The sequence below is a fragment of the Nicotiana tabacum genome, chromosome 11 (genome assembly GCF_000715075.1).
Source record: "Nicotiana tabacum cultivar K326 chromosome 11, ASM71507v2, whole genome shotgun sequence".
In the NCBI taxonomy this organism is placed as follows: domain Eukaryota; kingdom Viridiplantae; phylum Streptophyta; class Magnoliopsida; order Solanales; family Solanaceae; genus Nicotiana; species Nicotiana tabacum.
In genome coordinates, this window is record NC_134090.1 from 99,975,159 (window position 1) to 99,991,940 (window position 16,782).

Here is a 16,782-nt window from a genome sequence, read left to right on the forward strand (position 1 = left end):
TCATTTTGTTTCATCAATGTTGTCTGTGTCTTTCGGAAACGGCTTAAAATTATACCAAACTGAGATTCCTCTGTTATTTAATTTCCTCTTTCCTTTATATTTTTTCCATACTATTAGGAGAGGCCAACGTAACATTGTAGAAGCCGGCTTTCGTGTCATGTCCACGGACGAGCATTACTCTATAACATTGAGAAACCAATGGAATTATGTATGTTACTTGTGTCATAATTCTATAAATATCCATTCCATAGTTTTTCTTTTTGCATGAAAATATCAACTCCTCTAGGAAACTATATCTCAAATGGCCACTCACTATTCTCCTTCATGGTTTCTCCTATACGTCTTCTCATCTTTTCTACTCATCAATTGCAGTGTACTAGCGTATGAAAATGACCAAAAGGCATCTCCTTTCTCTTTCTTTCTTTTTTCTTTTTGCATTTTTAAAGTGTCAAACATTACTTTGGTGATTAGAGTTAACAAGAGTTATTCTAATAGAGTTGTCACCACTGATTTACCGATCGATGAAATGTGTAGTAGCATATGAACAAATTTCATTAATCTCAAGTTTGGTGTTCTCCATGTATATAGTTAAAAGGTGGTGAGGTGTGGGCAAGCCAGCCCAGAGTTCTATTTTTTTTTTCTTTTTTTGGGTTGTGTCTTGCTGGTGAGTAGGGGTGGCAAAATGGTTAAAAGAAAACAGTTGACCACCCATATTATCCATTAAAAAATGGGTTGAATAATGAACGTTTTAAAAACGGGTCAAATATGGATAAAAATCATATTATCCATTTCGAAAATGGATAACTAATGGGTAACCAATGGGTTTAACTTTTACATTTGTAAAGCCTCAAATTGGGGGGTTACTCAAGTTAGGGAGGCTAGCTAAGAACTCTCCCAAAAGTGATCATATGCAAGAAGTCATGGATAATATGATTACCCATATTATCCACCGGTTAACTCGTTTTTTATCCGTATTAAATATGGACCGAGTCGGATAATTTATCTGTTTTTCATACCCTTTTTCGACCCGAACCATATCCGACCCGACCCGCCCGTTTGCCACTCCTACTGGTGAGTGAGAATGAAATTGAAGTTATTTTTGGATAACCTTCCTTATTTTCTAGTTCACTAATACTAGCGTATATTACTCCCTCCGTTCCAGTTTATGTGAACTTATTTCCTTTTTAGGCCGTTCCAAAAAGAATGATCCCTTTTTAAATTTGGAAACAATTTAGCTTAAACTTACAATTCTATCCTTAATGAGAAGCTTTTATAACCACACAAATACTCTGACCCCTTTTTAACTTGTTTAGGACTACAAATTTCAAAAGTCTTCATTTTTTCTTAAACTCTGTGCCCAATCAAACAGCTTCACATAAATTGAAACAAAGGGAGTAGCATTTATTTATGACTTGTAATTATCTCTTAAATGATCTGCCGATGTTGTAAAAGAGCTAAGCTCATTCTCAAACACTAATGTATCATTTTTCCAACATCACTATTACGTGCATTAATTTGAAGCAGGGGCGGAGCCACAGTATTGGTTGCGGGTTCGGCCGAATTCAGTAGCTTTTATTCAAACACTGTAATTGTATTAAAAAATCTAATGAATATACGCAAATTATTAATTTAAAACCCAGTAACTTAAAAGAATTATAATCCCGAACTTATAAAGTTCAAATCGTAGCTCCGCCTCTAAATTTTGAAGGTATCTGACTAATCATGTTTAAGGTACAGGAGTACATTGTGTACATGGGCGACACTCCAAAGGGTGATCTTTCTGCTACATCCATGCACACTAGCATTCTACAAGAGGCTCTTGGGAGGTCAGTGGTCCAGCAAAAAATTTGATCATTACTTGTGTTGGATAAATCGTTAGATTATAGAATAAATTTAATTTAGAATTAAAGACTGTCCATTTCTTCCTTTTTAAGAAATACTTCTTAAATTGCTTATTCGAACAAATTAAGGGGGTTGATTTGGAAATTTAGCCCATGACTTACGTATAAAGCCATGAAATCGAAACTCATCAAACTATGGTTTTAATTACATGCATTAATTCAGCAATGGTAGAGCTTCAGAATGTTTGATGTACAGCTATAAGAGGAGCTTCAATGGCTTTGCTGCCAAACCGACCGAGGAAGAGAAGAAGAGAATCGCAAGTCAATATATAGAATAAGGGAACACTTAATTATAGAACTGTATAGTAAAAGGTTCTTTGTTTTGTCAACCTTGCTTAATTACTGTTTGCAAAATATTTCGATGTAATCGGGAAATTTGGTTGGTAGAAAGAAGAAATTGAATATGAAATTAATTGGTAAGACTTTTTGAGGTGCTAATGAATTGCTTTATTTATTGAATTATTCATAATATGCTACTAGTTGATGGCAAGTGTTCTCTCAAACAAAATATTGTGAATTCTGAAACTAGCTAGCATTGTCGAGGAATCCATTGAACTATTATTCCAAGTTCGAAAACTCATTTTTTTTAATATGAAAAAGTTTTACTACAAACTCTTAAATTCCTTATTATCTCATCAGAAATTCAGTTGGTCCTGTTTATATAATAGACACCCATTCATGACTGATCTTATCAAGACGAAGTGTCGTCTTTCAACCTTTCATAAAAAGTCACAACATTTCAAATAACACATAAGACATATGTGATTGACATTGCATGTGCACAGCTCAAACAAATCGATCACAATACCAACCCTTCAATCATATTGTCTAAATCAACTTTGTTTATTCACAGATATGGAGGCAGTTGTGTCAGTGTTCCCAAATGGTAGAAAGGAGCTGCATACAACAAGGTCATGGGATTTCCTGGGTTTTCCTCAAGAAGTTATTAGAAGAACAAATGTGGAAAGCGACCTTATTATAGGAATGCTAGACACTGGAATTTGGCCAGAATCAGAAAGTTTCAATGACGAAGATTTTGTTGCTCCCCCAAGCAAGTGGAAGGGCAGTTGTCAGGCCTCAGCTAACTTCACTTGCAATACGTCTAATCAAACACAAAGATTGTCCCCTATTTTTTTTAATGAGTCAAAGTACATGTAATATTCTTCTTTAGTTATTAATGGGTTACGATGAGACTTGATCCATGGTCTCTACTTGCTCTAATACGTGTTGAGAGCATGATTAAGTTAATAAAAATGTGCTCTTTGATGTAAGATTTTGAACGAGATGGTCACACCTATATATATCTGCTACTTACTTTACAACATAATATCGATATTTTTCAGAAAAATCATCGGAGCCAAGTACTATCAAGTCAATGGAGAATTTCCGCCAGGCGACATCCAATCAGCAAGAGACACAGAAGGTCATGGATCACACACGGCATCAACAGCAGCCGGGCGCTCCGTTAGAAGGGCAAGCTTGTACGGTCTTGGCTCAGGAACCGCGAGAGGAGGAGTACCTTCTGCAAGGATAGCTGTATATAAAATATGCTGGTCTGATGGTTGTTCTGATGCAGATATTCTAGCAGCATTTGATGATGCAATTGCAGATGGAGTTGATATAATCTCACTCTCAGTAGGAGGGTCTTTACCTTATGAATACTTTGAAGATTCAATAGCCATAGGAGCTTTCCATTCTATGAAGAATGGAATCCTCACCTCCAATTCTGCAGGCAATTCCGGACCTGATCCGCAAACGGTAACCAACTTGTCCCCTTGGTCTCTCTCTGTTGCTGCGAGTACCATTGACAGGAGATTTGTCACGGAAGTGCAATTAGGAAACGGTGAAGTCTATGAGGTGAGAAATCTTGCCCCATTTTTTGCTATATATATATATATATATATATATATATATATATGCGCGCGAGATAGAAATATATCGTAAAAACAATGACATTAGATATAAAATATCATAAAAATAATGACATTTGATACAAAATATCAAAAATAATTATGACTTTTACTTTAAAAGTGTAGGTAATTACCGATGTTTACATTTGATGTTGAAAATTTCTCTATATTTTTAATTGTAAAAGTCATTTTTTTGTCTAAAAATATCATTCTTTATATTTAATATATATTACATTTTCTTAACATCTTGCTATAATTACCAATAGAATAGACGAGTTCTCTTATTGTCTATTAGTGTTTAAAAGCTCTTTGGGTCTAGCTCGGGGCTTGCTCCTAAGCAGGGTACTTGCGAAATATCTTGAGGCTCATGTATGAGGCTTAATTTTGTGAGGTTATGCCCCAAACAACCATTTATGCATCCTAAACACATCTATGGCTTAGCACGTGGGGTGCACACAACAGTTTCTACACAAAATATGTGCTAAATTTCCTAAATAATTACTAGTGTTGACCCTCAAAATACTTTGACAAATGAATAATAAAGTTGTATTCATATATAAAAATATGAAGATTGAGACTGATCAAATAACGAGTCATAGTATTACATATTTTCTTACTAATTAAGAATATCGTGAAGGTGATATTATTTGAACATTTCTTCGGCAAAATCAATAGTCGAAATTTAAACATAAACTACTTTTATACTACTAACAAAATACTTTTTGGCTGAAGACAAACTTATATTTTGTTTTTAGTCCATCCCACCCCGTCATTTTTTGGTCCATCCCACCCCATGAGGAGGTTTAATAGTATTCTCACTTATCTTCCATCGTGACTCGAACACTCAATTTACCGGTTGATGGGGGAGGTAATCTACCCTTAGAGTGAGCCTCACTTGGCTTGTTAACTTATACTACTTCAAAGTATTCAAAACTCCTTTTTAACAGAAAGAAAAAAATAAAAACATATTTTTAAAGTTTAGCGAAACATGCTCTTAGTAAACTGTGATTAAGCATGAATGGATGATACAATCAAGCTTAATTAGGTGGAATTCAGTCTTCTAATTTGACTTTACACTTGGTTAACCTTCTCTTGCAGGGGATCTCCATCAACACTTTTGACCTCGAAGACCAGCACCCACTAGTTTATGGTGGAGACGTTCCAAATACTAAGGCAGGGTATAATGGATCTGAATCCAGGTATTTAAGTAGTATTTAGAGTGGAATACATATATATACTCCTTTTATGCATAGAATATCTAAAATATTATTAAAAAATCCGTAAATTAGAGGTACTGTGAAGAAAATTCATTGGACAAAAGTAAGGTTAGAGGCAAAATTGTCCTCTGCGATTGGACTTACAACGGAACAGTTATTGCTGGAGCTGCTGGAGCTATAATGCCGGATAATGGATTCAAAGATGCTGCATTCTCTTTCCCCATATCACCTTCATACTTGAGCACAAATGATGGCAACAATATTTACAATTACCTATATAAAACACGGTATTATTTCTAATTTCAATGAATGACTAAAAAGTAACAAAAGATAAATTATATTCTGATACTATTATAATATTATTATTATTTCTTTAGTAAACCAACCGGAAGAATTTTGAAAAGTAGTGAAAAGTGATCAGAATCTGCCCCTTTTGTTGTTTCATTTTCATCAAGAGGACCCAATCCAATTACAAGTGACATTCTAAAGGTAACATTTGATACCGGTATCATCACCCTAATTCTTGCGTAAACCTTTCGATAATATTTTATGTTTGTCACTAATTTCCAACATTAATTGGATAGGCTGATCTTAGCGCACTAGGAGTCGACATACTAGCAGCTTGGTCTGAGGGTACAACTGTCACAGGTAACCAGGGGCAAACCGAAGACTTTTAAAATATTAAATTTTAAACCCTTAACCATCAAAGAACTCATGGCCTTAAACTCATTATATTCAAATTTTGGATCTGCTTCTGCTTCTGCAGGTAAACAAGGAGACGAACGGGTAGTTCCATACAACATAATTTCCGGCACGTCTATGGCTTGTCCTCATGCTACAGGAGCAGCTGTCTATGTTAAATCATTCAATCCAACATGGTCTCCTGCTGCTATCAAATCTGCTCTAATATGACTACTGGTATAGATTTTTAAGGCACTTCTGGTTCATGTTCATAATTGCAATAAATTGACCTTCTGGGGTGCATGGAACCCAAACATTAATTGTACAAAATAAAAAACATTCAATAAAATAGATAACCTTCCTTTAACTTTTGTATTTCTTCCTTTTGGGTGCAGCAACACCTATGAGCTCCAGTGCAAACACTGAGGCAGAATTCGCATATGGATCTGGTCAAATAAATCCAATAAAGGCTGCCATCCCGGTCTAGTATATGACATGGGAGAAATTGATTACATAAAATTCTTGTGTGGTCAAGGTACAGTACCAAGAATTTGCAAATTATTACAGGGGCAAAGACTTCTTGTACTTCTGAAACCTGTTGGGATAAAAAATAATCTCGCCCAGGAATAATATCCACAGCAAATAATAATAACACAAGAGAGTAACAATGACACCAAATATTTTAGCGGAATAAAATACAATAAAATACAATATTCGAGCGAAGCAATATTACAACTCAGTAGTGTCAAAAGACTACTACAACTTTGAAAGAAATAACACTCTTTATTTAAAACACCTCACTACAATATTACTACCACTCACCAATTATCTCACAGACAATAATCTGTGGATTACTCTCACTAACTATATGTTGCTTCTCTCTTTATTTTGGTATGTTTTTAACCGAAACAAAGCGCCCTTTTATAGGCAAAGTTGTAACCAAATCAGCCGCCCAACTTGGAAATTTTTTCATTCAAATCAGCCGCCCATGTTTTTTTTTTCAGCAGCCCATTAAATTTTCAAAGCCACCCAATTTGACTTCTTTTTCATCTTTTTCAATGTTTCACTTTTTTCTTTTGGGTCCAACAAATCTCTCCCTTAATTTTGATTTTTCTTCTTCATTCCAAGTCTTGATCTCAATCTTTGAAAATCTTCAAACTTAAGAGCCTTTGTGAAGATATCTGCAACTTGATCATGAGACTTCACATATTTGAGCTCGACTTCCTTCTTCGCAATGCATTCTCTGATGAAGTGATACCTTGTATCTATATGCTTGCTTTGATCATGATACACTGGATTCTTTGCGAGTGCCTGCGCTGATTTGTTATCAATACAAATCTCTGTAGCTTCCATTTGTGGCAAATTGAGCTCCTTTAATAATCTCCTTAGCCAAATAGCATGACAGGTACATGACGTTGCTGCTATATATTTGGCTTCACAAGTCGAGAGAGTAACAATGGACTGTTTCTTTGAACTCCAAGAAATAACATAATCACCCAAGAAAAATACAAAACCAGTTGTACTTTTTATATCATTAATATCTCCCGCATAATCACTATCACAAAATCCCATAAGGTTGAAATCATTAGAAGAAGAATAAAATAACCCAAAATCGATCGTACCTTTTAGGTAACGAAGAATTCTTCTAGTGACCTTCAAGTGAGTAGAGGTAGGAGCCTCCATGAAGCGACTTACTACTCTAACTGCAAAAAGTATATCTGGTCTGGTACAAGTCAAGTACCTCAAACTTCCCACAAGACTTTTGAAGAATGTGGGATCCACTTTTTCTCCTTCATCAAACTTGGACAATTTTGTCCCACTTTCCATCGGTGTGTTCACGGGGTTGCAATCAAGCATGTTGAACTTCTTCAATATCTCCTTTGTATAGCTTTCTTGAGAGATAAAAATTCCATCCTCCATCTGCTTCACTTCTAGGCCCAGGTAATATGACATGGGCCTAAGTCTATCATCTCGAACTCACGGGACATATCTTTCTTGAAAGCTTCAAACAAACTTGGGTTATTACCCGTGAAAATAAGATCATCAACATAAAGACAAACAATTAAGATATCTCCATTAGTATGAACTTTAAGGTAAAGAGCATATTATTGGAGACAACGAGTAAACCCATTGTCTTGAAAATACTTGTCGATGCAACTATTCCATGCTCGTGGGGTTTGCTTTAATCCATATAAAGCTTTCTTCAACCGCAACACTTTATCTTCATGGTTTTTGACCAAGAAGCCTAATGGTTGTTCAACATAGACTTCTTCTTCAAGATAGCCAATCAAGAAGGCTGACTTGACATCTAGTTGATGAATCTTCCACTTCATTTGTGCCGCCAAAGAGATCAGTAAACGAATAGTCTCCATACGGGCAACAGGTGCATAGAATTCTTCATAATCAATGCCTTGCCTTTGCTTGTAGCCTTTAGCCACAAGTCGTGCCTTGTATTTCTCCACATCTCCATCAGCATTCTTCTTTATTTTGTATACCCATTTCACTCCAATTGCTCGATGACCCTTGGGAAGAGTTGTTATCTCCCAAGTGTTGTTCTTCTCTATTAACTTGATCTCCTCCTCCATGGCTTGTCTCCACCTTTTGTTTGTAACAGCTTCATCAAAGTTCATTGGTTCACTGTCAGCAAAGAGACAACATAAAAAATCAAAATTAGTAACTTCTTCATTTTGAAAACAGTCTCTCTCTCTCTCTCCAGCCTCTCTCAACTCAATCTCTGAGCTGAGTTCTCCATTTTCTGTTCTCAGTCGCTAATCCCTTTTCACCTAGTCTCCTCCAAATCTGTTCATTTTCCATTTTTACTTCTCGTTTTTTTTTTCTCGTTATTTGCTAGTAATCTGTTCTCCCTATCTCTATCTCTCAAAATCTGTATTTTGTCAAAGCAAAGGTTGGATCTTAAAATCGAGTTTTGTTGGAAATCAAGCCCCTTTTGAAAACAACTTTCAGATTACGCCAACTCAAAAAGTAAAGTAAATCAACATTTCAAGAATCGTGCATAATCTAAAAAGATTATATCTTCTCTATTTTTTTATTACTGAGATTAGCTTTTTATCTTTTTCGTTTTTGGGTCATCGTGGATCTAGTTTTCTTGAAGAAAGATTGAATCTTTCTTGTTTTGGGTCATCTGGGATTAAGCTTTCCTTGAAAAGATTGAACTTTGCCTGTTTTTGGTTGTGTGGGATCGAACTTTCTTACCCCTTTAGCTGCATTATACTCTGAATTAACGGCTAGTTTTATATTCTTGATGTATCTGTACATAGGATTTTGTTGGTAAGCTCTGACTTTACAGTGATTTTGTTAGGCTCTTTTGATTCTTCGATCTACTGGTTCATCAAGTTTTTAATTGAGTTTACAGTGATTTTTATCGAGCTCTTTGGATTCACTGATCTACTGCGCAATCGAAATTTTGGCTTGATTTTGCTAATCGTCGGAAGCTATGTCAGGTCCATTAGATTGATTTTCTTGATCAGATTGTATTTGTGTTTGTTATATGCATACTTTTACTATATTTTAAATAATTGATCAGATTGTGCTGGTTTCGATTTGATATTGTTCTACTCCCTTTCTTTTGCTCTACAATCTGTGAAATCCTGATGTTAGTATCTTAGTTTTCTTCTTCTCCTTTCTTGGTACATTTTATATTGTTGGGGCTATACCAGTGGTAGCGGTGATAGCTCCTTCTAGTTTTTGGGTCGTGGTATTTTCTGTATTTTCAGGAATTCTCGGAGTATCGGAGACAAGTTGGGCGCACGAGCACTGGCAAAGGAGAGCAACCTGGGCGAGTGTCAGCAAAGGGCGGTAGGAAGTGGTGCGTGAGCGTACAACTACATCGAGTACAGCAAATCAGCCACAGGTTTTGTTATCGGGAGTTGGTACCTCCTGTTTTACTGTTTCCCTTTTGGTGTTAGCTAAATTACTGTTACTTTACTTCGCAATAGTTAAACCTTTCAACTAGGATACTAGTTACCACTTGTTTCCTTCTAGTTTGATTTGCGTACGTTGTGCACTAGCGAGTCTTCTCTAGATTGTTGTAGGTGTAGTTGCTGCAGTCTGGGATGATAGAATAAGGGCATGTCCTTGGGTGGGGCAGAGTGTGGGGCTGGGGTTAGGGGGTGGGTCGGGTAGCAGGGAAGGTAGAGGGGGCAAGGGAGCCTATAGGTTGAGAATCGGGTCATGGAACATAGGTTCACTAACGAGTAAATCCATAGAGTTGGCGAAAATCATGCAGAAGAGGAATATTAATATAGCGTGTGTCCAGGAGACTAGGTGGGTCAGATCGAGGGCGAAAAACGTGGATGGGTATAAGTTGTGGTACTCTGGTGTCCTGAGGGGTAAGAATGGAGTGGGTATCCTAGTAGATAGCCATCTTAGAGAGTCCGTGGTAGAGGTCAGGCGGGTGAATGATAGACTAATGACTATTAAGTTGGTGGTGGGTGAGGGTACTTTAAATGTTGTTAGCGCGTACGCACCGCAAGCAGGCTTGGATGAGGATATTAAGAGGCGCTTTTGGGAGGGGTTGGATGAGATTGTTCGTAGTATACCGCCTTCTGAGTTCATAGGAGGAGATTTCAATGGTCATATTGGGTCATCTGCAGGTGGGTACACTGAGGTGCGTGGCGGCTTTGGTTTCGGAGAGCGGAACGGAGGGGGCATTGCGCTGTTGGACTTTGCCAAGGCTTTCGATCTAGTCATTGAGAACTCGAGTTTTACGAAGCAGGATGAACATTTGGTTACTTACCAAAGTTCGGTGGCGAAGACTCAGATTGACTATCTCCTCCTCAAGAGATGCGATAGAAGGTTGTGCGAGGACTGCAAGGTTATCCCAGGTGAGACCCTCTCAATGCAGCATAGGCTTTTGGTGATGGACATTTGTATTAGGATAAGGAGGAAGAAGAGGTCAGTACAAGGATGCCTCAGGATTAGGTGGGGCGCCTTAACTAAGGATAAAGCTAAGGAGTTGGAAGGAAGGTTATCGGCAATGAGAGTTTGGAGAAGTAGTGGGGACGCAAACACAATGTGGTCCACGATGGCGGACTGTATAAGAAAGGCGGCGAGAGAGGTGTTAGGGATATCTACGGGCCACAATGGTGGCCACAAAGGAGATTGGTGGTGGAATGCAGTTGTCCAAGGTAAAATGGAAGCAAAGAAGGCGGCTTACCTGTGGTTAGTAGGGAGCACTGACGAGGAGGAGAAAAGAGAGAACAGTCAAAGGTATAAGGTAGCTAGGAAGGAGGCAAAGATGGTAGTGACGGAGGCTAAGACGACAGCTTTTGCTCGTCTGTATGAGGAAATAAGGAACAAAGGCGGGGAGAAGAAGTTATTCCGACTCGCTAAGGCGAGAGAGAGGACAACTCGAGATTTGGACCAAGTGAGGTGCATAAAAGATGACGACGGCAAAGTTTTGATGGGAGATGACCAGATTAAGAGGAGGTGGTAGACCTACTTTCATAAACTTCTAAGTGAAGAAGGGGATCAAGATATTAGACTTGGGGAATCGAGGAATGCCGACAATCACCATGAATTAAGTGATTGTAGGGACATTGAGATCGATGAAGTCATGGAGGCAATGCGTAAGATGAGAAGGGGCAGAGCTACCGGGCCAGACGAAATTCCGGTTGAACTGTGGAGGTGTATAGGTAGAGCAGGCTTGGAATGGCTTACTACATTGTTTAGTGTTATATTCAAGACTAATAGGATGCCTGAAGAGTGGAGGTGGAGTACAATGGTCCCGTTGTATAAGAACAAAGGTGATGTCCAGAGCTGTAACAACTATAGGGGCATCAAATTACTAAGTCATACCATGAAAGTTTGGGAGAGAGTGGTAGAAATGAGAGTGCGAAGGACGGTGTCTATTTCAGACAACCAGTTCGGGTTCATGCCGGGGCGATCTACCACAGAAGCTATCCACCTTATTAGGAGGATGGTGGAACAATACAGGGATAGGAAGAAGGATCTTCACATGGTGTTTATTGATTTGGAGAAAGAGTACGATAGGGTTCCTAGGGAGGTCTTATGGAGATGTTTAGAGGATAAAGGGGTCCCGATTGACTATATTAGGGTAATTAAAGATATGTATGATGGAGCTAAGACTCGGGTTAGGACAGTAGGAGGCGACTCTGAACATTTTCCAGTTATTATGGGGTTGCACCAAGGGTCTGCGCTCAGCCCATTCCTATTTGCCCTGGTGATGGATGCACTGACTCATCATATTCAAGGGGAGGTGCCATGGTGCATGCTATTTGCTGATGACATTATTCTAATTGACGAGACACGAGGCGGCGTCATGAGAGGCTAGAGATTTGGAGACATGCTCTTGAGTCTAAAGGTTTCAAGTTGAGCAGGACGAAGACGGAATACCTCGAGTGCAAATTTGGAGTTGAGCCGACGGTAGCGGGAGTTAAAGTGAGGCTTGACTCTCAAGTCATTCCCAAGAGGGGTAGTTTCAAGTACCTTGGATCGGTTATTTAGGGGATCGGGGAGATTGACAAGGATGTCACACACCGTATAGGGGTGGGGTGGATGAAGTGGAGGTTAGCGTCGGGAGTCTTGTGTGACAAGAAAGTGCCACCGTTACTAAAAGGTAAGTTTTATAGAGCAGTGGTAAGGCCTGCCATGTTATATGGAACTGAATGTTGGCCGGTAAAGAACTCACACATCCAGAAGATGAAAGTAGCAGAGATGAGGATGTTGAGATGGATGTGCGGGCATACAAGGATGGATAAGATTAGGAATGAAGATATTCGAGAGAAGGTGGGTGTGGCCCCCATGGAGGACAAGATTTGGGAAGTAAGACTCAAATGGTTCGGGCACATTCAGAGGAGGAGCACTGATGCACCGGTGAGGAGGTGTGAGCGACTGGCTGTAGTGGGCACGCGGAGAGGTAGAGGACGACCTAAGAAGTATTGGGGAGAGGTGATCAGACAGGACATGGCGCGACTTAGGATTACTGAGGACATGGCCCTTGACAGGGAATTATGGAGGTCGAGTATTAAGGTTGTAGGTTAGGGGAGAGTTGTAAATATTTCTACAGCACAATAGAGTGAGACTAGCCAGTTAGGAGTTAGACTAAGAATGTCATTGGTCGTTTATTGATGCAGGGCTTTACCTGCTAGTTTTACTATACCAGCCATCTTTTTCGTATTTCGTATTCTGTATTTCATATCTCTTGTATTGCTGTTATTTTATTATGCATTTTATGGTACTAATATATCGGCTCCTGTTGCTTTTTGAGCCGAGGGTCTCCTGGAAACAACCTCTCTACCCTTCGGGGTAGGGGTAAAGTCTGCGTACATATTACCCTCCCCAGACCCCATTTGTGGGATTATACTGGGTCGTTGTTGTTGTTGTTGTTGTTGTTGTTGTAACTTCTTCTGTGTCCTCATAGAGCTCTTGAATGCTCCTTGTCCTTTGCGGTTGTTCATTTGAACCTTCTTGAGAAGAGGGAGATGCAACATTTGTTGGAGAAGGAGGTGGAGTTGTGTCCTGCACAGGTTCCACGGTCTCTGGTTCTTCTTCATCGCCAAAGTATGGAATAAAATCATATGAAGTTTCTTCCTCAGCTTCCCAATTCCATGCCAATTCTTCATCAAATTCAGCATCACGACTTACCACTACCTTGCCGCTGCTTGGGTTGTATAGCTTGTAGCCTTTTGAACTCGTATCATAGCCAACAAACACATGCTTGACACTTCGATCGTCAAGCTTCGCTCTCCCTTGATGTGGCACATGAGCATAGGCTATGCTCCCAAAGATTCTTAAGTGCTTGACACTTGGCTTTCTTCCACTCCATGCTTCTTGAGGGGTTTGATCTCTAACATTTCTTGTTGGAGACCTGTTATTCAAATAAACTCACAAGAAACAGCTTCGGCCCAAAATTCCTTAGGCATACTTTTAGCTTTCAACATATATCTAGCCATATTAAGAATCGTTCGATTCCTTCTCTCTGCAACACCATTTTGTTGAGGTGAATAAGGTACCGTTAGAGGGCGACGAATTCCATGAAGTTGACAGAAGTCATTAAATTCGTTTGAGGTAAATTCCCCTCCTCTATCGGACCTTAGAGCTTTAATTTCATAGTCACTTTCTTTCTCTACAAGTACTTTGAAATTTTTAAAAGCAGCAAAAGCTTCAGATTTTTGGTTCAAGAAATAAACCCAAGTCTTTCTACTAAAGTCATCAATGAAAAGCAGAAAGTATTTTCTTTTACCAAAAGAAGGTGGATTGATTGGTCCACACACATCAGTGTGGACAAGCTGGAGCGGCTTGGTTGATCTTGACATGGCCTCCTTTGGAAAACTCCTCCTTGCATGTTTCCCAAGAAGACAAGCTTCACACAATTGATTTGGATGGTTGATTGATGGTATCCCATGTACCATGTTCTTTTCTCCCATTGATTTGAGCGCTTCAAAATTTAAGTGCCCAAATCGCATGTGCCAACACCATGATTCATATTGCATATTAGCCTTCAAACACTTTGCATCAATTGTTTTAAGATTCAGAGAAAACAATCTATTCTTTGCCATATGCACTTTAGCAATTAGAATTCCACTTGAATCTCTAAGCCAAAGATGCATATTTTTCATGTGGATGTCATATTCCTTTTCAAGAAGTTGGCCCAAACTTAAAATATTACTTTTTAATTTTGGCACATAATAAACATCTTGAATTAACTTGTGACTATCATCTTTAAAAGAGATCAGAATCGTACATATCCCTTCGATTTGAACCTTTGAGGTATCTCCAAAGGACACATTACCTCTCACTATTTTATTGATCTCCACAAACTTCTCTTTGCATCCACACATATGATTGCTTGCTCCATTGTCCAAATACCACGAGCTGCAATCATCTTTGTCTTCTTCCTTGAGTGCCATCAACAACGTTGACTCATTTTCTTCTTTCTTGTCGTCAACAAGGTTAGCCTTTTCTTCAACATTTCTACGACATTCCCAAGAGTAATGGCCAAATTTATGACAATTATAACATTTAATTTTTGATTTTTCATACCTTTGTCCATTATTTTCTTGGTAGTATCCACATCCTCTTCCTCCTCTTTGTCCACGACCACGACCTCTGAATGTTTGGTGGATGTTAACTTCATTGTTGAAGTTGTTACCATTACTTCTTCCTCTTCCATGACCTTCTCGACCTCGGCCTTGTCCTCGTCCGTTTCCTCGATAGCTTGTTTCACCTCCATAATCCTTGAAGGATGCCTGAGTTTTAAGAAGTTGCTCCAATGGCACTTCTTGTCTCCTTTTGATCTTTTCTTCGTGGGCCTGTAAAGAACCTTCCAATTGCTCCACCATCATAGAGTCTAAATCTTTAGACTCCTCAATAGCACACACCACAAAATCAAATTTAGGTGTTAAAGTGCGAAGGATCTTTTCTACCATACGGACATCTTCTGTGTCCTCCCGTATCTTCTTAGTTGATTTACAACAGCCTTCACTTTTGAAAATAATCCGAGATGCATTCGGATTCTTTCATTTTTAAAGCTTCAAAATCAGCCCTTAGAGTTTGAAGTTTTACCTTTTTCACCTTGTCAACTCCTTGAAGAGAATTTTGTAAAATCTCTCAAGCTTCCTTTGAGGTGGTAGCATCTGCCACCTTCTCAAACATGGCATCATCCAAACATTGGTGGATGAGCGTGAGGGCTTGTTGATCCTTCTTCCTTGTCTTTGCCAAGACCTCTTTTTCATTTTGGGGCAGAGCTTCCTCATTATCGGGTTTTGCATACCCTCTGTCTACGATTTCCCATACATCCCGAGAGCCAAGGATGACTTTCATACGTAAACACCATTTCTCATAATTATCTTTTGTCAGACGGAGGTACTGAAAAGATAGCGGACCATTATTTGTCATGGCTCTGATACCACGTTGTTGGGATAAAAAATAATCTCGCCCAGGAATAATATCCACAGCAAATAATAATAACACAAGAGAGTAACAATGACACCAAATATTTTAGCGGGATAAAATACAATACCCGAGTGGAGCAATATTACCACTATAATATTACAACTCAGTAGTGTCAAGAGACTACTACAACTTTGAAAGAAATAACACTCTTTATTTAAAATACCTCACTACAATATTACTATCACTCACTAGTTATCTCACAGACCACCATTTGTGGATTACTCTCACTAACTATATGTTGCTTCTCTCTTTATTTTGGTGTGTTTTTAACCGAAACAAAGCGCCCTTTTATAGGCAAAGTTGTAACCAAATCAGCCACCCAACTTGGAAATTTTTCCATTCAAATCAGCTGCCCATGTTTTTTTTTCAACAGCCCGTTAAATTTTCAAAGCCACCCAATTTGACTTCTTTTTCATCTTTTTCAATGTTTCACTTTTTTTTTGGGTCCTACAAAACCAATATAACTGTTTGGGATCTAAACTATCCCTCTTTCACAATTTCCTCTTCGAAACACACAAAGATCACCCGAGTATTTCATAGGATCGTCACCAACGTTGGTACGCCAGTTTCAACTTACGAGGCAACTGTTGTAGCACCTGAGGGACTCACCGTTCGAGTAGAACCGCGTATTCTTTCGTTCAGATCATTGGGGCAGAAGCAATCATTCGTGGTGTCAGTGACGGCAGAGATAACTGACTCTATGATATCAGGTTCATTGGTGTGGGATGACGGGGTACATCTAGTTAGGAGTTCTGTTGTTGCTTATGCTTCTAATTGAAGCTTCAGAATACAAATTTATATTTTTTTCCTATTCCTTTGATCTATATTCATATTGTAATTTCTAACCTCAAGATAAGACATCTCCAACCCTAACACCAAATTTCACACCAAAATGGCGTAACACCAAATTTACTCCAACCATTACACTATTTTTTTACACCAAAAAAGAATATTTCTTCTCTCTCTTCTATATTATATTATTATCTTCTAATTAAATTTCAGTTTTTATTTCCTTCAAACAAATTCTATCTTTTTTCTTTTTTCCATATTCATCATATATAATTCACATTCACCACTTATATAATCATTTATTATAAAATTATTTTAAAGGATAAATTAACTAAAAGTGAAATCATT

General features: G+C 38.5%; 1 pseudogene; it reads left to right on the forward strand.

The window, feature by feature from the left end:
• Window positions 1–1,752: 1,752 nt before the first annotated feature.
• Window positions 1,753–16,423, forward strand: LOC107819207 (cucumisin-like; annotated as a pseudogene).
• Window positions 16,424–16,782: the final 359 nt, after the last annotated feature.